We start from the raw sequence: 25,905 nt of genomic DNA on the forward strand, positions 1-25,905 counted from the left end.
CTTCATCTCTGATTTTCCAATCATGCTTCTTCCAAGTCCCTGACCATCCAGCCAAACAATTGATGACAGCCCATAAATCAGTATATAATTGCACATCTAGCCATTTCTCCTTCCAGGCAAAATACACAACCAAGCACACTGCTCAAAGTTCTGCCCACTGGGAAGATTTCCTTTCACTGCTGTCCTTCAGGGATGTCCTAGAAAGGGGCTGTAGTGCTGCAGCCGTCCACTTTCGGGTGGTGCCTGCATATTGTGCAGAACAATCTGTAAACCAGGCCCTAGTTTTTTCTTCCTCTGTCAGCTGTTCATAGGAAATTCCCCCTGAGGCCATCAGTGAAGGCTGGGGGAGAGAAGGCATGGTGGCAGGAGTGGAGACCATGGGCATTTGAGACACTTCATCACATAACTTACTTGTGCCTTCAGGACCTGCTAGAGCCCAATCACATATATACCACTTCCATTTGATGACGGAATGCTGCCGTGCATGACCCACTTTATGACTGCATGGGTCAGAAAGCACCCAGTTCATGATAGGTAGTTCAGGTCACATGGTGACTTGATGACTCATAGTCAAACATTCACCAAAGCTCAGTAAAAGGCTAAGAGCTGTTTCTCAAAAGCAGAGTAGTTATCTGCAGAAGATGGCAGGGTCTTGCTCCAAAACCCTAGAGGCCTCCAATGTGATTCACGTATAGGGGACCACCAAAGGCTCCAAACAGCATCCTTGTCTGCCACTGACAACTCAACCACCATTGGATCTGTTGGGTCATATGGCCCAAGTGGCAGAGTAGTTTGCACAGCAGCCTGGACCTGTTGCAGAGCATTCTCCTGTTCTGGACCCCACTCAAAACTGGCAGCCTTTCAGGTCACTCAATAAATGGGCTGGAGTAACACACCCAAATGAGGAATATGTTGCCTCCAAAATCCAAATAGGTCCAGTAGGCACTGTGCCCATTTCTTGGTTGTAGGAGGGGCCAAGTGCAGCAACTTATCCTTCACCTTAGAAGGAATATCTCGACAGGTCCCACACCACTAGACCCTTACAAATTTTACTGAGGTAGAAGCTCCCTGAATTTTAATCAGGTTTATTTCCCAAACTCTGGCAAGCAAATGTCTCACCAATAGCCCAGTGTGTTTGCTACTTCTTGCTGACTGGATCCAATCAGCATAATGTCATCAATGTAATGGATCAACGTGATATCTTGTGGAAGCAAAAAGCAATCAAGTTCTCTCCCAATAAGATTATGACACAAAGCCAGAGAGTTGACATGCCCCTGAGGTAGGACAGTAAAAGTATATTGCTGGCCTTGCCAGCTGAAAGTAAATTGCTTCTGGTAGGCCTTATGGACAGGAATGTAGAAAAAGGCATGTGTCAAGTCAATGGGTACATACCAGGTACCAGGAGATGTGTTAATTTGCTCAAGCAATAAAACCACATCTTGTACAACAGCTGCAATTGGAGTCACCACTTAGTTAAGCTTACAATGTCATTCTCCAAGATCCATCTGTCTTCTGCACAGGCCAATTAAGAGAGTTGAATGGGAATGTAGTGGGAATCACTACCCCTGCATCTTTCAAGTCCTTGATGGTGGCACTAATCTTCACAATCTCTCCAGGGATACAACATTGTTTCTGATTTACTATTTTTCTAGGTAGAGGCAGCTCTAATGGCTTCCATTTGGCCTTTTCCACCCTAATATCCCTCACCCTACCAGTCAGGGAGCCAATGTGGGGGTTTTGCCAGCTGCTAAGTATGTCTATGCCAATTATGCATTCTGGCACTGGGGAAATGACCACAGGATGAGTGCGAGGACCCACTGTAAGTTGTACCTGTGCTAAAACTCTATTAATTACCTGACCTTCATAAAACCCTACTTTAACTAAAGGACCACAATGACATTTTGGGTCCCCTGGAATCAACGTCAGCTCAGAGCCAGTGTCCGGTAGTCCCCGAAATGTCTGATCATTTCCCTATCCCCAGTGCACAGTTACCCTGGTAAAAGGCTGGAGATCTCCTTGGGGGAGGACGGGAGAAAGATTAACAGCATAAATTGTCAATAGTGTAGTAGGGTCCCCTTTGCAAGGGGACCCAGCCTCCCCTTCATTCAAGGGGTTCTGGGTCTGTAAACTGGCTCAAGTCTAGAAATTGATTGAGGGGCCCTGATTCTGTTTTCATAATTCAAATTAGTCTTTTGTCCATAAAACCTAGAAATTTTTCTGTGTATATAAATTAAGTAGGAATGCAGTAAGCTTCCTCTCAATTTCATGGTGTTCTAGAAACACCATGATTAATTAGCCAATGCTAGAGCACTACAGGAGTCAGACTATTATAAATGCTGCTTTGCCTCTGCTGTTCATTACAGTAGGTATGCCCACCTTGCCTTTGATGGTTGAGTGCTGCCACTTGGCCCCTGCCACCTCAGGATCCAATTATTCCCACTGTATTTAAATTTTGTAGCTGAGTGACTGCAGTTCCCAATGTTAGATCTGACATACAGAGAAGAGCAATTACAGTGCTCTTCAAAGATGCAGGTGCTGCCCTCACAAATCTATTTCACAAGGCATTGGTCAAGGGTATATTTTCTGGACCCTCCCAGCTGGGATGAGTAGGTCTAAAGTGACTAATTCACGCTACCCATCCCAATCTCCCTAAGCATTTGGATCCCTTCCTCTACATTAAACCAAGGGAGATCAGGCATTTCCAACTCACTCACAGTGGGCCATCTTTTAATCCATATTTCAGCCAACCAGGCAAATAAACTATTAGTATCCTTTTTAATTCCCCGAACTGCAATATTAAATTCAGAGTTTCTACTTAGCGGGCACAAATCAATAAATTCAGCCTGATCCAACTTTATGTTCCTTCCACCATTATTCCACACCCTTAAGATCCATTTCCATGCCTGTTCTCCAAATTTCTGCTTGTATAAATTAAAAAACTCAAGCAATTCTTTTCTAATGTAGCTCACCTACTCATGGGTCACACTCTCAACTTCACCTCTCGGGGCCTTCTGGGAATTTAGTCTAGTTATAGGTCTAGAAGCAAACAGGGGTGTTGGGGGTGGCACCTGAAGAGAATCAACATTATCTTGCCAGCAACTGCCTCAGGGGAGGCCATCACTGTTGCCTCAGGTAGCACACACTTTATCTCCTCAGACAAAGGTGGAAAGGCTGATGGCAGCATGGGCCCGGGAGGGGATGTTACCATTACTGGGGATAGGGAAACTATTTCTTTGGGCAAAAAGGTTTCATCAGAGCTTACAAACTCAGTGTTCCCAGCTTCATCAGGGTCCTCCCACACATCTCATTCTCTTCCAATCAATGTCCTCACTTTAACAGTAGACACCTGGCGAGGCTGTGGATACATCTTTTGTTGCAGGTCAGCCACTCGCACGATAAGAGTTTGTGTTTGTTTTTCCACAATTTCAGCTCTTTCTCTTTAGGAGATAAGACTCTCACTCAGGGAAATCTTAGCAGATTTGAGGCTCTGTATCTGCTTCTGAAGCCATGAGTTAGAATCCCTGAGCTTATTTTCTTTTATCACTTTGTCTGTTGAACTTAGGAGCAAACAACCAGCTTCATTATGTTCCTTGGTTCTCCACATATGGTCAAAGGCATTATGTATAGAATCACTAAACTCCTTGCCTCTCATGAGCGGTAAATCAGGAGTGTCAAATGCATTTATTTTGCATAACTCTCTAAACAGTTCATGCCAAGGAGCATCAGTCTTCTCCATACTATTAGAAGTAGAATCCTTAGCATTTTGGGGTCTAATCATATTAAGCAGCCAACTCCAAAAACCCCAAAACTAACAAAAGAACTCTATCCTTAATATACTGTTCCTCTGGAACCACCCCTGGTCCTAAGATCTGTATTAGTCAGGGTTCTCTAGAGGTACAGAACTAATAAAATAGATATATATCTAAAGCGGAGTTTATTAAGTATTAATTCACACTATCACAAGGTCCCACAATAGGCCATCTGCAAGCTGAGGAGGAAAGAAAGCCAGTCCAAGTCTCAAAACTGAAGAACTTGGAGTTTGATGTTCAAGGGCAGGAAGCATCCAGCACAGAAGAAAGATACAGGCTGGGAGGCTAGGCCGGCCTAGTCTTTTCACATTTTTCTGCCTGCTTTATATTCTAGCTGTACTGGCAGCTGATTAAATGGTGCCCACCCAGATTAAGTGTGGGTCTGCCTTTCCCAGTCCACTGACTCAAGTTAATCTCCTTTGGCAACACCCTCACAGATACACCCAAGATCAATATTTTGCATCCTTCAATCCAATCAAGTTGACACTCAGTGTTAACCATCACAAAGTGGTTGTCACTGTATGAAATGAGGAGAACAAATTGGACAGATACAGGTAGGAAACAGAATCTTCAGGACTCTCCCACCAGAGATAGAGAAATAAAAGCACAAGAATCAAAGGTGACACCAAAACATTTATCCTGGGAGACCAAGAAAGGAGAAGTGCTCTCAACAGAACTAAGAAAGTAAGAAGAAGCCAGCCTTCTGAAAACTCATTCAGTAAAATAAATGGTTTTTTTTGGGGGGTGGGGGTTGGTAGAGCATCTAAGTTGGGATGTGGAACAAGCAATTGAAAATGTAGGCATAGGTCATAGAAGAGACAGCAGGGCAAGAGATACAGGTGTGCCTAGAGATGATGGGTGATCAATGATCCCCAAACAAGAGAGATGATATTTTTTTAAAAGGCAGAGACTGAATATTTAGAAAAGAAAACATTTTCTAAACAGAAAAAAACAGAGCCTTTTGAAATAAGCAGTGAAGAGAAGCAGTTCAGCAGTGTAACTTACAAGAAGGAAGGGAGACTTTCAAGAAAGCACAGATGATCAGTAGGACTGAGATATTGAAGATGTTGGGGATTATATGGTGGCTATGAGAGTGTGGCCATTCATGAACAGTCTTGGCAGAGAGGCAAATAAAGGTAGCACAGGTGTGATAAATGAGGAGAAACTGGTGGAGTTGCAGGATAGATAAAACTTATCAGAAGTACTTTTGTTTTTTTTAGCTTAGCAAGATTTATGAAGAAAACTCCTTCAGATTATTTGGCTATCTATGCAAAACATCATTTGTGAACAACATCAAATATTAAACCTAAATTTCATCTAATTATTCGTCTATCTATCCAAATAAGCACAATGCCAGGCATTAGGAATACAAAAACAAGAGTTGATTGGTGATCCTTACCTTCAGGAGGGCCTTCCTCCTGTTAGTCACAGACTAAAATACAAATAAAGATGCCCAAAGTATGGCGGTTGCTATAGCAAATCACAGAGGACAAAAGAAGTTCAAAGAACAAACTGGAGTTTCCTTCAGGGCTTAGGGCTTACTAACATTTCCCCCTCAAAAAAAGAAAAAAAAAAAAGACCGCAAAGTGTTGATTCACCCACAGAAGAGTGAAAATCAGAATAGGTTCCAGCGACACAAAGTTGTTAGACCCTCATAAATATGCCAAATAGCAACGAACAATCTCAGACAATATAAGATAAAGAACTTGAATTTTAAAAGCTACAGCAACAAGTGACTCAAAAAACTGAGGGACTAAACAAGCAATCTTTTGTTCTTTTCATCAGAAACACTCTTTTTGCTTTTAGCTGCAATTGGTGACTACTGACTAATAGAAAATGTGTAGGAATACAGTTTAAGGGTTGTATGTTACTGTAGATAACACTCATAGGATCTTGCTACTTAGAGGTCTTACAAAGGTGTTGTCAAATAGATAAGGTCTGATACAGTTCAAGCATGAAAACCATATGATTTATCTGTATAGCGACAGCACAAGCTAAGGATAGAAGCTGGGATTCTTCCTTCTGCAAAGCAGAAACAAGGCAAGATTGCTAATGTCATCCTGACTCACCAAGTGCAGCCAAGACTGTTCCTTTCAGCAAAATTGCTGAACTGTGTGGTCGAGGCTGGATGATTTTCATACAAAGGGACTCTTCCACACACACAGCTCTCCAACAGCAGAAGAATCTGTGAGGCTACAACAGATGTGCCCTATTGAAGAATCCTCTCCACATGCGCAGGCGCCAGAGGAACAAGTGGAAGAACAGATCAGCCCAGCAGGGGCCACTTGTGGTGGAAGAAAATGTCAAATGAACTTACAGGCCTCAGCTTAAATCTGCCACACCTGGTGTTCACAAAGCTGTGAAACAGAAAGGAGAAATATTCAATTATCCATTATCATATAGATGGTACACCTTTCTCAGCACTCCTCAGGCTTCACGTCATCTGCAATTATTACTGTCATGGCTAATTAGCACTAAAGACAAGCCACAACACGCCAGCACTATACTACCCAATAGAGCTTACAGGCACCCAAGCCTTGCTAGGCAGTAACTACTGTAGTTTAGAGACAGTTAGGCTGCCCAGGTACCTCCTCTTCTTAGGGTGAAGGGTGGGAAGAAGGAGGATAAAAACAAATGAATCACACCTGGGAAGGTCTTCCTCCTTAGGAGAGGGTCTGGGCTTCCCACGTCATCAGCTGAAGAGGGTTTACACTGGAGACTAGGCAGAAAAATTACCCCATGCCCCCACACCCTTCAAACATGGAGTATGAACAGGTAAACATATGTAGCTAAATGTTTTGTGAGGCTTCAGGTAAAGAACTCTAAGAGAATGTCTATGTCCAAGATAAGAAGCACCATTTCGGGCAACTACATGAGGCTATGATTCCCATCACGCCCTGGAATCTACAGATTTTACAGTCAAAAGGGCTTTGTAGGACTTATTTGCTTGAACTTCTTAATTCTACGGGTTAAAAAACTGAGACCCAGAGAAATAATATATTTAATATGACACAGAAATGATTCAAATATCTAAGATGATGTTCATCTAGTTTTATTTACTCTGGACAACAAAAATCTTGGCACTGCTAATTACTAACCTTATAAAGTCAAGTGGAGGATTTGTGGGAAATGGCTGGCCCCCTATTCTTTAATAAGAAGAATATAAACTTCCTAAAGAAATTTAATATAATGGTGTAACAATAAATTCTAATGTCAGTCTCCAGACCCTTCACACCAGGAAGAGGTGATACCTGGATCTAGTTCTTCCGGGTCTCCCTCACGTTCCTCATAACCACACCCCATGTGATGGGGCATGAACTGGGGTGCAGGAGGAGGTGGTACCTGGATCTAGTTATTCCGGGTCTCCCTCATGTTCCTCATAACCACACCCCATGTGATGGGGCATGAACTGGGGTGCAGGAGGAGGTGGTACCTGGATCTAGTTATTCCGGGTCTCCCTCATGTTCCTCATAACCACACCCCTGCGATGGGGCATGAACTGGGGTGCAGGAGGAGGTGATACCTGGATCTAGTTATTCCGGGTCTCCCTCATGTTCCTCATAACCACACCCCATGCGATGGGGCATGAACTGGGGTGACCATTACTTGCTGCAGGGTCTCCAGTACCGGATTCAGGTAATGAGTCACCTTTATATTTTAGCTTCAAAATGGCATTCTAACTTAAGCATAATTTGAGGATTGAAGCTTCTCTGGAGACATATCTTTTGGTGCTGTGGTTACAGGAAGGCTTCTTTGTTAAGCAGAGTAGGCGTAGGTAGTACAGTGACACTTGTCTCTTTTTCTGTAAAAGAGTTTGATGATAACAGTAGCATCTCGTAGAGATGAGAATATTAAATAAAATAATACAGAGAAGAGTGTTTCCAAAACAGTTTGAGCTCTCTAAATGTTAGCTATTTATTTTGTCTTAAAGTGAAAATAACCTGTCTTTATATATACCTTAAGATAAAATCTCCTGTATCAACATCTCTCAGAAAATCGTACCTTGGGCACTACTTCTTAGTCATTACATGATTGATATAATAGGTGCTCCAAATAATTACTTGGCAAATTGGGAAGAGTCCATAGTATCTTCCTTTAATCTAGGTGTTTTTAGGGAGTCGTCCTTTCTACAACCGACTTCCAGTTTTGTAAGATGTCAGTTCCAGTGTTCTCTTGCCAAGGGATACAAATCTACATCCATAATCATAACTCCAGGTTTCTCCTTCCTGTTGCCCACAAATATAATGAATTTGGCAGAGCCTAGATTGTAGTTTTCTATGACTGAGTGGGCCTTTATTCCACTTCTACTTTGAGGCCAACTGCCACTTAACTGTGATACAAATCTGTGATTCTAATATTGTTATAAGTGAGGCCCACAGCTTTTTGACAGTAAGTATGTTTTAATTTTTTTTTTTTTTTTTTTTTTTTTTTTTTTTTTTTTTTTTTTTTTTTTTTTGAGGCAGAGTCTCACTCTGTTACCCAGGCTGGAGTGCAGTGGTGCAATCTCGGCTCACTGCAACCTCAGCCTCCCAGGTTCGAGCAATTCTTCTGCCTCAGCCTCCCGAGCAGCTGGGACTACAGGCACACACCACCACACTCGGCTAAATTTTTTGTATTTCAGTAGAGACGGGGTTTCACCATGTTGCCCAGGCTGGTCGCAAACTCCTGAGCTCAGGCAACGCGCCTGCCTTGGCCTCCCAAAGTGCTGGGATAACAGGCATGAGCCACGGCGCCTGGCCTGTTTAAAATTTTTTAAGTAAGCAAGACAGAGAGGAAGAGAGAGAACCTTACTGTATTATCCAAGGGCAGTGATGATCATGTGGTTATGAAGTGAGCTCAGTGTGCTTGTCCTTGCATCTAGCAAATACTATACATGCTCTATTTCTCCACTAAACTCATGACTAAATGGGGACTGTCAAATAAGTGAGGATATTGGGACAGTACCTGTCACCTACCACAGGACACACTCAGGTCAAAAACTGCATTCAAAGAAACATGTCCAGCCTCTAGCCATTTATTTCAGTCTTTTTGTTCTAATTGATATTTTCTTATATACCATATAAGAAATCAATTTCAAAAGGAAGAAAGAGATCAATAAGAAACATGTATTCTCAAAAGCTTACCTAAATTTTCATTTACTAGCTGATTTACACCAGAACACTTCAAGTATTCCACCAACTTGAACACCAAGTTCTATCAAGTTTAGTAAAAGTATTTGAAGGATTGTTTTTGAAGGCTATTCATTTAGTTGCACTATTCACTAAAGAAACAAACATAATTATTACAACAAGCAACTTTTATATATTCCAAACCAGCTTAGTTTGGTTTACTATAAGCCAACATCTTTGACTTGTTATTGCTTTTATATTCCATTCCAATAGTTTAAAAAATACATAAAATAATCATTTACATTTTAACATGCCAAAAGTTTATATTCTGAAAGTACTTGGCTAGGCACAGTGGCTCATGCCTGTAATCCCAGCAGTTTGGAAGGCCAATGTGGAAGGCCAGACTCCTCGTGCTTGAGCCCGGGAGTTCAAGACCAGCCTGGGTAACGTGGCAAAACTCCATCTCTACCCAAAAAAGCAAAACAAAACAAAACAAAACAAAACAGAAATTAGCCAGGTGTGGTGGTGCTTGCCTGTAGTTCCAGCTACTTGGGAGGCTGAAGTTGGAGGACCACTTGAGCCTGGGAGGTTGAGGTTGCAGTGAGCAAACATGGCACCACTGCGCCTGGGTGGTGCCTTATCTCAAAAAAAAAAAAAAAAACTAAAGAAATTTGAAAAATGCATTTGAATATTAATCTATCGTTTTGTGCATAGTTATATGAATTACATTCACTTATGTAAATTAAGTATATAGATTCATTGCCTTTAATCACACACAGGAAAATATTAACATGTATAGAGTAGCTTTTACAGAGCAGTGGAAGTATGACAGATTAATCATATCAGAAAAATTAATCACTGGAGAAATTAAAGAGTTTTTTTTCTCTTTTCCTTCCTCTTCTGGACCTAAAGAATATCCATTTCTATATCTCCTTTGTTCTGCCCCCATCCTGTGGCCACAGTCCTCTTATAAACCCAGAACTTCTTGGCATCTTCCTCCCCATGTGAAAAAGGATTCTGTGGGCTGGTAATGATCCCAAAGTGATTTTGCAAAGACGAAGTTGGGCTCAGTAGTGGTAGATCCTGGATCAGCACCTCACATTCCTCTCAGTAGTGTATGCCCTGACTTAGATGGGGTAATACTACAATTAATAAAACCTTTGGTCCTTTTGCATTTTCTATCCCTTTGTATCAAATCAGATAACAAAAATAAGAAATATATAATACAATCAAGAACACTTAAGAACATTTTCAAGCTATACATATAACAGATCTTAATGGCCCCATTGGTTTGTGATCAGTCACTTTGATGTAAGCAAAGGAAAAGAAGGAAAAGAGAAAACAATCTGTAATTGTGAACATATAGATAAAAATAAGTCTGAGTTTCACTTTTACCATTTTCTCTCCCCTTTAATGACTCCATCATTTTTGCATTAAAATATACATAACATAAAATTTAATATTTTAACTATTTTTAAATGTACAGTTCAGTGGCATTAAGTACATTCACATTGTTGTGCAACCATCCTACCATTCATCTCTAGAACTTTTTTATCTTGCAAAACATAAACTCTGTACCCCTTAAACAATAACTCCATCTTTTTGTTTTAATTTTCTTAATGGCCAACATGTGTCAGTCAGCCAAACTTTTTAGCATTTGCTGTCTACTTATCTAGTAAGGAGGGAAATTGGAGATGATGTGTCTGCCCCCAGGGAGTTGACATGTTACAACGGAAAGTTGGACAAAAACACTATCTCATAAAGCCAGTCATTGAGCACACACCTGACACTTAGGCAGGTGCTACATTAAGTGAATTTCAAAGTAGAATAGCTGATAGTTTAGTTTCAAATTTCCCAGTCACAATTCAAAATACATAGCCCTAATTCAGAGGAATATGCTGTTTTTAAAAACGATGAATCCTTTCAATAAGAAGGAACAGTGCTGCTATTTTAACCACACTTCTCAGTATGTTATTTTTGAGGGTTAATTGGTCTTTATTTTACAAATCCTCTGGGGTAGTTTTAGGTCAACTGAGACAGGCATTGACAATTCCTGAAAATCCCAAAGCATCTCCACATGTTTCTTAAACTATTGTTGGCTGCTGTGAGCAGAAGCGAGGCTAAGTGGGAATCCCTGTATTCTTGGGCCTATATGTAGGCCACAAGTCATTCTGATTTCTAAATCTGTCATATCAGAATGTGACAAATAGCACTTCAAATTTCCAGATCCAGCCTAAGAGGTGAAAATACAATTTGCCCTTATTAATAAACATTGCATTTGTCTGAAAATTGGCTGTACCACTCAAAAACAAACAAACACCTCTTATTCACCTTTCTGTCTCAGGGAGGTCAGCATTGAAAAGCTACAGTTTAATTTCTCTTTTTTAAATGGGAACCAGGTGTTGTATGCGTGTGTGTGTGTGTGTTTTTTTTTTAAATTACTGTTATTACATGGCACCAAACAGAAATGGACATGCTGATATATTCCAAGTTGACTATTTGTGTTCTCTTTGCTAGTGATCATTAATTTCATTTGGACAGTTATTTATGTAAGCAATTTGCCACTATGATGACTGAGAAAAAATACTGAAGCAATAGGTTTTTAAAATGTTAATACGTGAAAAGAGATATAAATCTCTTGCAAAACATATTTCTTCAAGTTTTATATTTAGTCTCTGGTGATATAAACCATAAAATTCTGCTAGCTAGTCCAAACTGTTTTTATTGAAATCTTGGTTTGGGAAAACAAGGATTGAATCTCTTAAAAGCTCATTTGGAATATAAATATTTGAGCTCTAGCTATAGTACATCTATAAAGATATCTAGAATTCAGGAAGATAACACCAATGGAAAAGCAAATTTCTTTGGTTCAATTTTCTCATGGAAAATGACATACATGCTGCTTTAAATAGCTGCTGCTGCTTCATGAAATTCTTCAGGAAAGGATCTATTTGAAAGGTTTTTGTTCAGCACGCTATACTTCTGCTGGTGTCTCGAGACTGTTACTGAATTTATATGGAAATGAAAGATGGAGACAGCAATGCAAACCTAGTGTTTTACAAACTCACCTTTGTCTGGCCTCACATAAAGCCGTGCAATTGACCTCATTAGATCTGTCACTTGCTGGTTTATTTCTGGGCCTCTCTCTAGCTTAAAATAACATCAGAACTATCCCCAGACACCTTTCTAATAGAAAATATATCACTGGAACAGGATAATCTGGACCCCATGGCATAAAGCAATAGTGCAGAGGAGTTATGGTCACCTAAGAGGACCAAAGGGACATCTTCTGATTGGGTTGAACTTACTTAGACATTGCTACCTTTCAACTTCTTCATCTAGTCTAGCTCTCAGGATTTTTGTTAACTGAAATTATCCTGCCTTTGAAAAAATTATGTGTCTCTGCTGGACAAAACATACTGTATTCTTAATGTTGAGAAATGGCTTGGAAAAGAGATCCAGTCCAACATCTTATATTATAAATGAAGAAACTGAGACCTAACATGTTTAATGACATATGAGCCAAAAACTAGCCCTAGTATGCTGATTATCTGTCTATTGTCTTTTCTTATAAGTCATTTGCACAATTATGGCATTTATTTAGTATGTCTCCATGGAAAAGTAATTCTTTTAAAATATAATAGGGACTAGAAAATCTTTCTATACATAAGGGTATAAACTATATCCCAAAAGGGTTCTTGTTTTCTTTAATTATTTTAAACTATCTTTTACTATCTGTAAACATTAACTTCTCCTCAACAAGCAAATCTAGAAAAATAAATTTTTCTATCACATTTTGTCAAATTGAATCATACATTAATTGAAAGCTTAAAGAATTATTGTAATCACTTACTATTTTCCTTTAATGATTTTCAAATTTTGAGACGGAGCCAAATACCTTTCTGAGTAAAAAAAAAATAGAGCAATTTACGGAAGTGATATATATTTGGCAAGATTTGCAGGTAAAATGGGTTTTCAAAATGTACGTGTTTGAGTAGATTCTCTTATGGGATATATTTAAAGACATCACACTTAAAAGGAAGCTTGAAGCAATATCATGTTCATAAAAATTAACTGCTCTCTTACCTAATGTAGAAGACCTGAATTCATGTTTAAAATGCTTCTCTCATAGCTGCTTTCAGAGTTGGCTAAAATTTTACAATAAATTTTTGTAATGATACAATCATAAGATTTAAAGAATCATCAAAGGGCCTAATTTTTTCTTCTTTATATAATTTCTGTACTCCAAAGGTGGTTTTTCACCTAAAAGATAGCACTATCTATAAAAGCAAGCTATGGCCCTGGTATGATTAATTCTTTTCATTTATCCAGTCATTTTAGAGTCAGCGATTCAGTAGGGAGGAGATGACACACTCAGCAGGTGTAATTCAGAAGAATGCAATAAAGGGACTATTCACTAAGATGCAGGCAGAGTTAAGGGTAACTAGCAAGGAATGGTGCCTTCCATTGGCCAAACTCAAGCAGAAGCAATGGAGAGCAAGAGAAGCCTGCTGTGAAGTCCATAGAAGTCTGCTTCGGTTTACAAGTGCACAAAGCAAGGCAGAGGGGTGCAGAAGGGGAGGATGAACAGTGGATCTGAAAGAGGCAAAGTGTGAATATCCAGCACATTGTTCCATTTGGAGTCATTAATTTCTGTGCATTCTCTTAGCACTTTATATATCTGCATAGCATTTATCACATCTTACAATATTTCATTATTTACGTACTTATGTCTCTCAGTCATCTATGAGCATCTCACCCTGAAACTAAGGAGAAAGTTACATGCAATTTTAACAATTTCAAGGCTGTCATTTGGGCAAAGAAGGAAAAAACACAGCCTACCCAAACCTGACTGCTGGCATCAAAGGAGAAAAATAAAGAGAGGGAGATGGAGTTGCTTTTCTTCCTTTCTTGGGATCAGGGTATGGTTTGCTGGTATAATTCCCACAACAAGAACAGTAAGATAAGAGGAGACAAGGTATGGGGTGTGGAGAGGCAAGCTCACCTCCTTGCATCAGAGCTTAGATAAAGGTTTCCCACCTCATGGCCACTTCCCTGGGAGGCTCATTTGACAGAGATTGTGTGGTCAAACCACAGTAGCACAAATCCATTCTCTTACATCTGTTGGCTCAGGTCTATGTTTAACAGATTGTTCTTTTTTTCACAGGCTTATTTATTCACAAACTTATTCCACAGAATTTTCTTTTTCCACTGAGTCTTTCATAGTATGGGTGTCCCATAGAGCAGAGGAAACAGTGACAAAAGAAATGAGTCTAAATGCTTTCTTGAAAACTTGAAAGTATTTTAAAATCACTTCAGGCTCCTTAACTGCTAAGTAGATGCAAAGATCTGTTACACATTGGAGAAATTACAGTCTCAGCTTCCTCTTGAAAAAGCATCATTTGTCTTGTACAGCAGAACTCCAGGGACACAGTGATATGGTATTTGTTCGTTAACTACTGTCCAAGTCCTCCTAACTAGGTTGTAGCAGATGACCTTCTCATCACGTAAGCTGACCAGACCTTCTACATGAATGAAATCTGATTGCTGAATAGTAAGCAAAGCTTTCTAAAGGAATTAAACACATTTAATTTTATCAAACATGTAACATTTGCTATCACAATATATTGCTTGATTGGAAAGTTAAAGGTAAGCATTAATATACATTAGTTTGCACAATTTTTCCTCCTCCCTCATACATTTAACACAACTCTGGCTTTAATGTTTATTTAGATTTCATATTGGAATTTTCTTGGATCTTTCTTTGTCCCTTCTAGGGTAATTTTATGGAGCTATATTCTTTTTCTCATTGTACTCAGAACCCTAAAGTGAATAAACAGGAATGTTGATTCAATTTTTTTTATTCTTCGTTTTATAATTATAGTTATGAAACATCATGGTTATCTGGAAGTTTAACACTTGAAACCCAGCTCAAATGTAAGCTAAAATAAACAACACCATGATCAACAATAACAAAAAATTTTCTGTATGTCTCTGCAATAGCCTGATATAAAGCAAATAAACAAAAAGCTTACATGCTTAACTCCATAAGTCTTCAAAGGGAGCTACGAATAGTATTTCTGAATTTCTCTAACAAATAGGCTATCTGATTTCTTAGCACACAATATATTTATGAAAACAGTATAATGTAGCCATCAAGAATTGAGACTCTAGAGTCAGACCCACCTTTCGTGTAATTCAGCTAAAAGTTACTTGTCTCTGTGTGTTTCAGTTTTCTCATGGTAGTAGACAGCCCAGAAGATGGGCTACAATAATTCCTGGTTCATTAGTGTTCATGTCCTTGTGGAGTCCCCATCCCTTGAATGTGAGCTGGATTTAATTACTCACTTTCAACAAATAGAATACATCAGAAGCAGTGAGATGTCACCTCTGAGATTAGGTTATAATGTCCATTCTTCCTCTATCAGAAACCTTATTCTGGGAGAAGCAAGCTGCACATGTGAGCAGCCTCATGGAGAGGCCAATGTGGCAAGGAACTGATGTCTGCAGCCAACAAGCAACAAGGACATGAGGCCTGTCAACAACCAAGTAAGAGAGCTTAGAAGTGGATCTTTGGAGTCCTACCAACAATTGTGTGAGTGACCTTGAAAGTGGACCCTCCCATCGCTTGAGGTCAAGAGTTTGAGACTAGCCTAGCCAATACGGTGAAACCCTGGCTCTACTAAAAAATACAAAAATTAGCCAGTCGTGGTGGCACATGCCTGTAGTCCCAGCTACTTGGGAGGCTGAGGCAGGAGAATGGCTAGAACCCTGGAGGTGGAGGTCGCAGTGAGCCGAGATCGTGCCACTGCACTCCAGCCTAGGTGACAGAGTGAGAATTCATCTCGAAAAAAAAAAAAAAAAGAGAGAGAGAGAGTGGATCTTCCCAATGGAGACTTGGGATGACTGCATTTTGGCCAACATGTTAATTGCAGCTTTGTGAGAGACCCTGAGTTAAAATGACCCAGCTAAGCTACTCCTAGATTCCTGATAATAAGAAACTCTGAGACAAATGTGTGCTATTTTTCAATCACTAAGCTGTGGGGTAATTTTTAATACAGCAATAGATCACTAATACAGATTTTGGTAATGAAAGTGTGGTGCTGTTTTAACAGACACCTAAAATGTAAAAGTGGCTTTGGAACCAGACAGTGAGTGGGCTTCGGGTAAAGTATTAGTTAACACTTAACATGCCTTGAACATATCGTGGAGAATTTTGTACTTTGAGGATACAGCAGGTGTGGGCTTGTAGGAAAGCAAGAAAAGTCTTACTGGAAACTGATTAGAAAGCAATAAATGATAAATACAGCCATCTATGACACAGAGATTCTCTGAAGATTATATGACTTAATGCATGAAAACTTGCAGCCTAATGCCTAGTACATAGTAATCCACTCAATAAATAATATAAAATATGGTGCCTCCCGCATGTTCTCATTCATAGGTGGGAATTGAACAATAAGAACACTTGGACACCGGGTGGGGAACATCACACACCAGGGCCTGTCATGGGGTGGGGGGATGGGGGAAGGATAGCATTAGGAGAAATACCTAATGTAAATGACAAGTTAATGGGTGCAGCAAACCAACTTGGCACACGTATACATATGTAACAAACCTGCACATTGTGCACATGTACTCTAGAGCTTAAAGTATTAAAAAAAAATGGTGCCTCATGCCTGTAGTCTCAGCACTTTTGGAGGCCGAAGTAGGGGGATTGCTTGAGCTCAGGAGTTTGAGACCAACCTGGACAACATAGTGAGACTTTTTTTCTGCAAAAAACAAAAACATTACCCAGGCATGGTGATGTGCCCCTGTAACCCCAGCTACTCAGGAGGCTAAGACCGGAGGACTGCTTGAGCCTGGGAGTTTGAGGTTGCAGTGGGCCATGATCACGACACTGTACTCTACCCTGGGCAACAGAGCAAGACCCTGTCTCAAAAATAAATAAATAAAATTTTTAAAAATATTGAATATAAAAAAAAATTCATTGATAGAATCTGGCAATAGAAAAAATAACTGACAATATTGAATAGTTGCACTAAGATTAAAAACTAGACATGAAAACAAAAAACAAGGTATTTGAGGTGCATTTAGTTAGAAGAAAACATCTCAGCAGCCCATATATGAATACAATCATCCTAGGAATCAGTAGGGGATTGGTTCCAGGAACCTCATAGATATCAAATCCTCATATGTTCAAGTCCTGCAGCCAGCCCTGTGGAATCTGTGGATACAAAATGTCAGCCCTCCTTATCTGTGGGTTCCACATCCTATGGATACTATATTTTCAATCTGTAGTTAAATTTGAGAATGCAGAATCTGCCGATATAGAGGGCTGACTGTAATTGTATTTCTGCTCTGTACAATAATGACTTTATATAATTACTCTTATAATCTAACACATAAAAAACAGAATTTCATCAACATTTTCTGAAAATTAGTAACTTATGATTTTTCTGTTTCTCTTAACATACCTCTACTTCTCTGGTTACCTAAAAACTTCAGTCTTCTCTTTTCCTTGCCTTCCAACCTCTAACCTAATTAAATACCATATCTTGTTGGTTCTTCCAAATGTCTGCTCTACATACCACTTCATTCATATATATATATATATATATATATATATATATGTGTGTGTGTGTGTGTGTGTGTGTGTGTGTGTGTATACACATTTTAAGCACCTCTGTCCAGGCTCTGTTCACACTGTGCATAGCCTACTTTAATAGTCACACAACTCACACCCTGCATATAACTGAAATCCCTCTGTCTGTGATTGCCAGCACCAGCCCCTGTACACCCAGACAACAGGACTGGAAGCTGAGAACCCTTCTTGAGTTCTCATCTTCACTTCTCACATTTAACTGGCAATATAGTTCTGCTCAAGGCTGCAAGTTAGGATGAAAAAAGATGAGAGTCAAAGTACACTTCATGAGAGTACTAACACTTAGAAAATGGACAATTAACACAAAGCATTACAGAAGTTCTAAAGTAAACATGCAGCCCCAAAAGGCAAGAAAACAGAGTTTCAAGGAGGCAATGCTAAACAATAGTGAGTGCAAAAATAAAAAGTTTAGGTGGACAAACACTAGCAGAAATTAAGCATCTTATTTTTTATTATTCATTTATTATTATTTTTTTTTTGAGATGGAGTCTTGCCCTGTCACCCAGGCTGGAGTGCATTGGCACGATCTCAGTTCACTGCAACATCTGCCTCCTGGATTTAAGCAATTCTGCTGCCTCAGCCTCCTGAGTAGCTGGGATTACAGGCACACACCACCATGCCCGGCTAACTTTTTGTATCTTTAGTAGAGACAGGGTTTCACCATGTTGGCCAGGCTGGTCTCGAACTCCTGACCTTGTAATCTGCCCGTCTTGGCTTCCCAAAGTGCTGAGATTATGGGAGTGAGTCACTGCGCCCTGCCTGAAACTGAGCATCTTCTATATGTAAGGTGCTATGTTAGCTAATTCATTTATTCAACAGATGGTACTGAGGACTATGTCCACAGTACTGTGTGAGGTACTGGCTACGTCACAGGACATATGACAGTGAAAAATAAATATGCTGCCCCACTCACAGATTTACAATCTAAAATGATCTTATTTGATTTTCATAAAAGCCCTAGGGTTGGTATTATACCCTTATGTTTCAGATGAAAACATGGAGGTTCTGCTGTGTAATGTAGTTTATCAAAGATGACACAGCTATAAAATTATGGGGTGGGTATTAGAGCCCAAGTTAGACTGACTCTAAAGTCATGTTCTTTCTACAATATGATCCTAACTTCGTAAGATGAACATTAAAAAATGGTCATTGGAATTGGCATCCAGACATAAAAACCTTCCATTTCTATAGGGTGGTAGAAGCAGACTACTATACTTCATTCCCCTAAAAGGCCTGATAATTCAGACATTGGAAAGAGTCTCATATCCATGGGCCAAAAATTTTCCCCAGGCTTGAAAAAAAAAAGATAATACCATCGTCTGTTGTAATAAAGAATTTAAGAGCCAAGATGGCTGAATAGGAACAGCTCCAGTCTACAGCTCCCAGCATGAGCGATGCAGAAGATGAATGATTTCTGCATTTCCAACTAAGGTACCGGGTGCATCTCACTGGGGATCGTAGGACACTGGGTGCAGGACAGTGGGTGCAGTGCACCGAGAGTGAGCCACAGCAGGGCGAGGCATCACCTCACCCAGGAAGCTCAAGGGGTCAGGGAATTCCTTTCCAAGCCACGGAAAGGGGTGACAGATGGCACCTGGAAAATCGGGTCACCCCCACCCTAATACTACGCTTTTCCAACGGTCTTAGCAAATGGCATACCAGGAAATTATATCCTGCACCTGGCTCTGAGGGTCCTATGCCCACAGAGCCTCACTCATTGCTAGCACAGCAGTTGGAGATCGAACTGCAAGGTGGCAGCGAGGCTGGGGGAGGGGTGCCCGCCATTGCTGAGCCTTCAGTAGGTAAACAAAGTGGCCCGGAAGCTCGAACTGGGTGGAGCCCACCGCAGCTCAAGGGGGCCTGCCTGCCTCTGTAGACTCGACCTCTGGCGGCAGGGCATAGCCAAACAAAAGGGAGCAGAAACCTCTGCAGACTTAAATGTCCCTGTCTGACAGCTTTGAAGAGAGTAGTGGTTCTCCCAGCATGCAGCTGGAGATCTGAGAATGGACAGACTGCCTCCTCAAGTGGGTCCCTGACCCCTGAGTAGCCTAACTGGGAGGCACCCCCCAGTAGGGGCAGACTGACAGATCACACTGCTGGGTACTCCTCTGAGACAAAACTTCCAGAGGAACGATCAGGCAGCAACATTTGCTGTTCAACAATATCCACTGTTCTGCAGCCTCTGCTGCTGATATCCAGGCAAACAGGGTCTGGAGTGGACCTCCGGCAAGCTCCAACAGACCTGCAGCTGAGGGTCTTGACTGTTAGAAGGAAAACTAACAAACAGGACATCCACAGCAAAACCCCATCTGCACGTCACCATCATCAAAGAACAAAGGTAGATAAAACCACAAAGATGGGGAAAAAACAGAGCAGAAAAACTGAAAATTCTAAAAATCAGTGTGCCTGTCCTCCTCCAAAGGAATGCAGCTCCTTACCAGCCACGGAACAAAGCTGGATGGAGAATGACTTTGACGAGTCGAGAGAAGAAGGCTTCAGATGATCAAACTACTCCAAGCTAAAGGAGGAAGTTCTAACCCATTGCAAAGAAGTTAAAAACCTTGAAAAAAGATTAGATGAATGGCTAACTAGAATAGCCAGTGCAGAGAAATCCTTAAAGGACCTGATGGAGCTGAAAACCACGGCAAGAGAACTATGTGACGAATGCAAAAGCCTCAGTAGCTGATGCGATCAACTGGAAGAAAGGGTATCAGTGACGGAAGATCAAATGAATGAAATGAAGTGAGAAGAGAAGTTTAGAGAAAAAAGAACAAAAAGAAATGAACAAAGCCTCCAAGAAATATGGGACTATGTGAAAAGACCAAATCTACGTCTGATTGGTGTACCTGAAAGTGATGGGGAGAATGGAACCAAGTTGGAAAACACTCTGGAGGATATTATCCAGGAGAACTTCCCCAATCTAGCAAGGCAGGCCAACATTCAAATTCAGGAAATACAGAGAACATCACAAAGATACTCTTCGAGAAGAGCAACTCCAAGACACATAATTGTCAGATCCTTTACAGACAAGCAAATGCTGAGAGATTTTGTCACTGCCAGGCCTGCCCTACAAGAGATCCTGAAGGAAGCACTAAACATGGAAAAGAAAAACCCATACCAGCCACTGCAAAAACATGCCAAAATGTAAAGACCATCGAGGCTAGGAAGAAACTGCATCAACTAATGAGCAAAATAAACAGCTAACATCATAATGACAAGATCAAATTCACACATAACAATATTAACCTTAAATGTAAATGGGCTAAATGCTCCAATTAAAAGACACAGACTGGCAAATTGGATAGAGTCAGGACCCATCAGTGTGCTGTATTCAGGAAACCCATCTCACGTGCAGAGACACACATAGACTCAAAATAAAGGGATGGAGGAAGATCTACCAAGCAAATGGAAAACAAAAAAAGGCAGGGGCTGCAATCCTAGTCTCTGATAAAACAGACTTTAAACCAACAAAGATCAAAGAGACAAAGAAGGTCATTACATAATGGTAAAGGGATCAATTCAACAAGAAGAGCAAACTATCCTGAATATATATGCACCCAATAGAGGAGCACCCAGATTCACAAAGCAAGGCCTTAGAGACTTACAAAGAGACTTAGACTCCCACACAATAATAATGGGAGACTTTAACACCCCTCTGTCCACATTAGACAGATCAACGAGACAGAAAGTTAGGAAGGATATCCAGGAATTGAACTCAGCTCTGCACCAAGCAGACCTAATAGATATCTACAGAACTCTCCACCCCAAATCAACAGAATATACATTCTTTTCAGCACCACACCACACCTATTCCAAAATTGACCACATAGTTGGAAGTAAGGCACTCCTCAACAAATGTAAAAGAACAGAAATTGTAACAAACTGTCTCTCAGACCACAGTGCAATCAAACTAGAACTCAGGATTAAGAAACTCACTCAAAAACTGCTGAACTACATGGAAACTAAACAACCTGCTCCTGAATGACTACTGGGTACATAATAAAATGAAGGCAGAAATAAAGATGTTCTTTGAAACCAACGAGAACAAAGATACAACATACCAGAATCTCTGGGACACATTAAAAGCAGTGTATGGAGGGAAATTTGTAGCACTAAATGCCCACAAGAGAAAGCAGGAAAGATCTAAAATTGACACCCTAACATCACAATTAAAAGAACTAGAGAAGCAAGAGCAAACACATTCAAAAGCAAGCAGAAGGCAAGAAATAACTAAGATCAGAGCAGAACTGAAGGAGACAGAGACACAGAAAACCCTTCAAAAAATTAATGAATCCAGGCACTGGTTTTTTGAAAAGATCAACAAAATTGATAGACTGCTAGCAAGACTAATAAAGAAGAAAAGAGAGAAGAATCAAATAGATGCAATAAAAAATAATAAAGGGGATATCACTACTGATCCCATAGAAATACAAACTACCGTCAGAGAATACTATAAACATCTCTACACAAATAAAGTAGAAAATCTGGAAGCAATGGATAAATTCCTTGACACATACACTCTCCCAAGACTAAACCAGGAAGAAGTTGAATCTCTGAATAGACCAATAACAGGCTCTGAAATTGAGGCAATAATTAATAGCTTCCAACCAAAAAAAGTCCAGGACCAGCTGGATTCACAGCCAAATTCAACCAGAGGTACAAGGAGGAGCTGGTACGATTCCTTCTGAAACTATTCCAATCAATAGAAAAAGAAGGATTCTTCCCTAACTGATTTTATGAGGACAGCATCATCCTGATACCAAAGCTTGTCAGAGACACAACAAAAAAAGAGAATTTTAGACCAATATCCCTGATGAACATCGATGCAAAAATCCTCAATAAAATATTGGCAAACCGAATCCAGCAGCACATCAGAAAGCTTATCCACCATGATCAAGTGGGCTTCATCCCTGGGATGCAAGGCTGGTTCAACATATGCAAATCAATAAACATAATCCAGCATATAAACAGAACCAATGACAAAAACCACATGATTATCTCAATAGATGCAGAAAAGGCCTTTGACAAAATTCAACAGCACTTCATGCTAAAAACTCTCAATAAATTAGGTATTGATGGGACTTATCTCAAAATAACAAGAGCTATCTATGACAAACCCACAGCCAATATCATACTGAATGGGCAAAAACTGGAAGCATTCCCTTTGAAAACTGGCACAAGACAGAGATGCCCTCTCTCACCACTCCTATTCAACATAGTGTTGGAAGTTCTGGCCAGGGCAATTAGGCAGGAGAAGGAAAGAAAGGGTATTCAATTAGGAAAAGAAGAAGTCAAACTGTCCCTGTTTGCAGATGACATGATTGTATATCTAGAAAACCTCATTGTCTCAACCCAAAATCTCCTTAAGCTGATAGGCAACTTCAGCAAAGTCTCAGGATACAAAATCAATGTGCAAAAATCACAAGCATTCTTATACACTGATAACAGACAAACAGAGAGCCAAATCATGAGTGAACTCCCATTCACAATTGCTTCAAAGAGAATAACATTCCTAGGAATCCAACTTATAAGGGATATGAAGGAGCTCTTCAAGGAGAACTACAAACCACTGCTCAATGACATAAAAGAGGATACAAACAAATGGAAGAACATTCCATGCTCATGGGTAGGAAGAATCAATATTGTGAAAATGGCCATACTGCCCAAAGTAATTTATAGATTCAATGCCATCCCCATCAAGCCACAAATGACTTTCTTCACAGAATTGGAAAAAACTACTTTAAAGTTCATATGGAACCAAAAAAAAGAGCCCACATGGCCAAGTCAATCCTAAGCCAAAAGAACAAAGCTGGAGGCATCACGCTACCTGACTTCAAACTATACTACAAGGCTACAGTAAACAAAACAGCATGGTACTGGTACCAAAATGGAGATATAGACCAATGGAACAGAACACAGCCCTCAGAAATAATGCCACATATCTACAACTGTCTGATCTTTGACAAACCTGACAAAAATAAGAAGTGGGGAAAGGATTCCCTATTTAATAAATGGTGCTGGGAAAAATGGCTAGCCATATGTAGAAAGCTGAAACTGGATCCCTTCCTTACACCTTATACTAAAATTAATTCAAGATGGATTAAAGATTTAAATGTTAGACCTAAAACCATAAAAACCCTAGAAGAAAACCTAGGCAATACCATTCAGGACATAGGCATGGACAAGGACTTCATGTCTAAAACATCAAAAGCAATGGCAACAAAAGCCAAAATTGACAAATGGGATCTATTTAAACTAAAGAGCTTCTGCACAGCAAAAGAAACTACCATCAGAGTGAACAGGCAACCTACAGAATGGGAGAAAATTTTTGCAATCTACTCATCTGACAAAGGGCTAATATCCAGAATCTACAAAGAACTTAAACAAATTTACAAGAAAAAAACAAACAACCCCATCAACAAGTGGGTGAAGGATACGAACAGACACTTCTCAAAAGAAGGTATCTATGCAGCCGAAAGACACATGAAAAAATGCTCATCATCAGTGGCCATCAGAGAAATGCAAATGAAAACCACAATGAGATACCATCTCACACCAGTTAGAATGGCCATCATTAAAAAGTCAGGAAACAACAGGTGCTGGACAGGATGTGGAGAAATAGGAACGCTTTTACACTGTTGGTGGTACCATAAACTAGTTCAGCCATTGTGGAAGTCAATGTGGCAATTCCTCAGGGATCTAGAACTAAAAATACCATTTGACCCAGCCATCCCATTACTGGGTATATACCCAAAGGATTATAAATCATGCTGCTATAAAGACACATGGACACGTATGTTTATAGAGGCAATATTCACAATAGCAAAGACTTGGAACCAACCCAAAAGTCCAACCATGATAGATTGGATTAAGAAAATGTGGCACATATACACTATGGAATACTATGCAGCCATAAAAAATGATGAGTTCATGTCCTTTGTAGGGACGTGGATGAAGCTGGAAACCATCATTCTCTGCAAACTATCGCAAGGACAAAAAACCAAACACCACATGTTCTCACTCATAGGTGGGAATTGAACAATGAGAACACATGGACACAGGAAGGGGAACATCACACACAGGGGCCTGTTGTGGGGTGGGGGGAGGGGGGAGGGATAGCATTAGGAGATATACCTAATGTTAAATGACGAGTTAATGGGTGCAGCACACCAATGTGGCACACGGATACGTATGTAACAAACCTGCACGTTGTGCACATGTACCCTAAAACTTAAAGTATAATAAAAAAAGGAAAAAAAAATAAGAAATCTTGAAAGTGCCAAGAAGACAGTGGGAAGTGTCTGGCTCATGTTAATTAAAGAATCAACAGAGGAAAAAAATTAAAACATATAAAGAATTTAAGCTCAGAGTCAGACAGATCCGATTTGAATTCCAGCTCTGCCGCAAAATAACTGCATCCCTGGGCAGGTTACTTAACCTCCTCAAGTCTTAACTTCCTCATCAGTAAACCGGAGAGAATAGTAACTATTTAACTGAGTTGTATGGATTAAATGATGTAAAGCATGTGAAATGGTACTCCTGCCATTTGTGATGCATCCTCTGAATGTTAGTTTATTAGAAGTTTCGTGGAATGAAATATTAACTGAAGCTTTCCTACTAAGAGCTTTCATTCTAAAAGGGAGAATGAGGCATGCAAAAATTAAACAATAAATATAATGAAGTAGCATGAAATAAATAAATTTTATGCAAAATGCTTTTGGAGAATAGAGGAAGGAGCAATAAATTCTGTCATGAGGAAACATTTCAGTGATTATATGATTTGGGGAAGACTTATTTCAGTTAGTTTGTTAAAACAATAAGTCGTTTTAGAAAACTTACTTTAGAAGTAGTTCTAGCTGTAGGATTAATTTTATTTAAAAAAAAAAAGAAATTCCAGGAAAATCCCTGATAGAATTTTCGAAAAGAACAATCCAAAACTTTCCCTTCCTTAATTCTTCTCCAGTGCTTTTTCACTCTCAAGAGAAAAGGTGAAAATTACCTTCCAGGTGCCAGAACAAATGAGCCAACATCTCTCTGAAAGAAGGCAGCATGTGCCTCAATGAATGAGGCTCAGATGCCCACTTGGAATTCTCAGTCTTGCCTGCCCTGATTTCAAATGGAGCTACCCTGCTGACATGTTCTTATTTTGTCCCGGAAATGTAAATATGCATGGAGGAGAATGAGATTCCATTATATAACCTCTACGTGACCTTCTGATTTCTGTTATTGTTTTCCTAGGGTAAAAAGATGATAAACAAATAATGCTAAATAAAGTTATCTACAATGTTCATGCATTCTACCTGCTATTACAGAATGAACCTGT

At 39.9% G+C, this 25,905-nt stretch overlaps 1 long non-coding RNA gene across 1 annotated transcript; it reads right to left on the reverse strand.

Annotated features, from left to right (window-relative positions):
• Nucleotides 1-2,688: 2,688 nt before the first annotated feature.
• LOC115832394 lies at nt 2,689-21,236 on the reverse strand. Its single transcript, XR_004027890.1, has 3 exons — nt 21,226-21,236; nt 10,465-10,472; nt 2,689-2,771 (listed from the first exon to the last, which is right to left on the reverse strand). It is a non-coding gene; the product is annotated as an uncharacterized LOC115832394 (long non-coding RNA).
• Between the last annotated feature and the right edge of the window lie 4,669 nt (nt 21,237-25,905).

This window comes from Nomascus leucogenys, chromosome 22a, assembly GCF_006542625.1.
Source record: "Nomascus leucogenys isolate Asia chromosome 22a, Asia_NLE_v1, whole genome shotgun sequence".
NCBI classification, from domain to species: Eukaryota; Metazoa; Chordata; class Mammalia; order Primates; family Hylobatidae; genus Nomascus; species Nomascus leucogenys.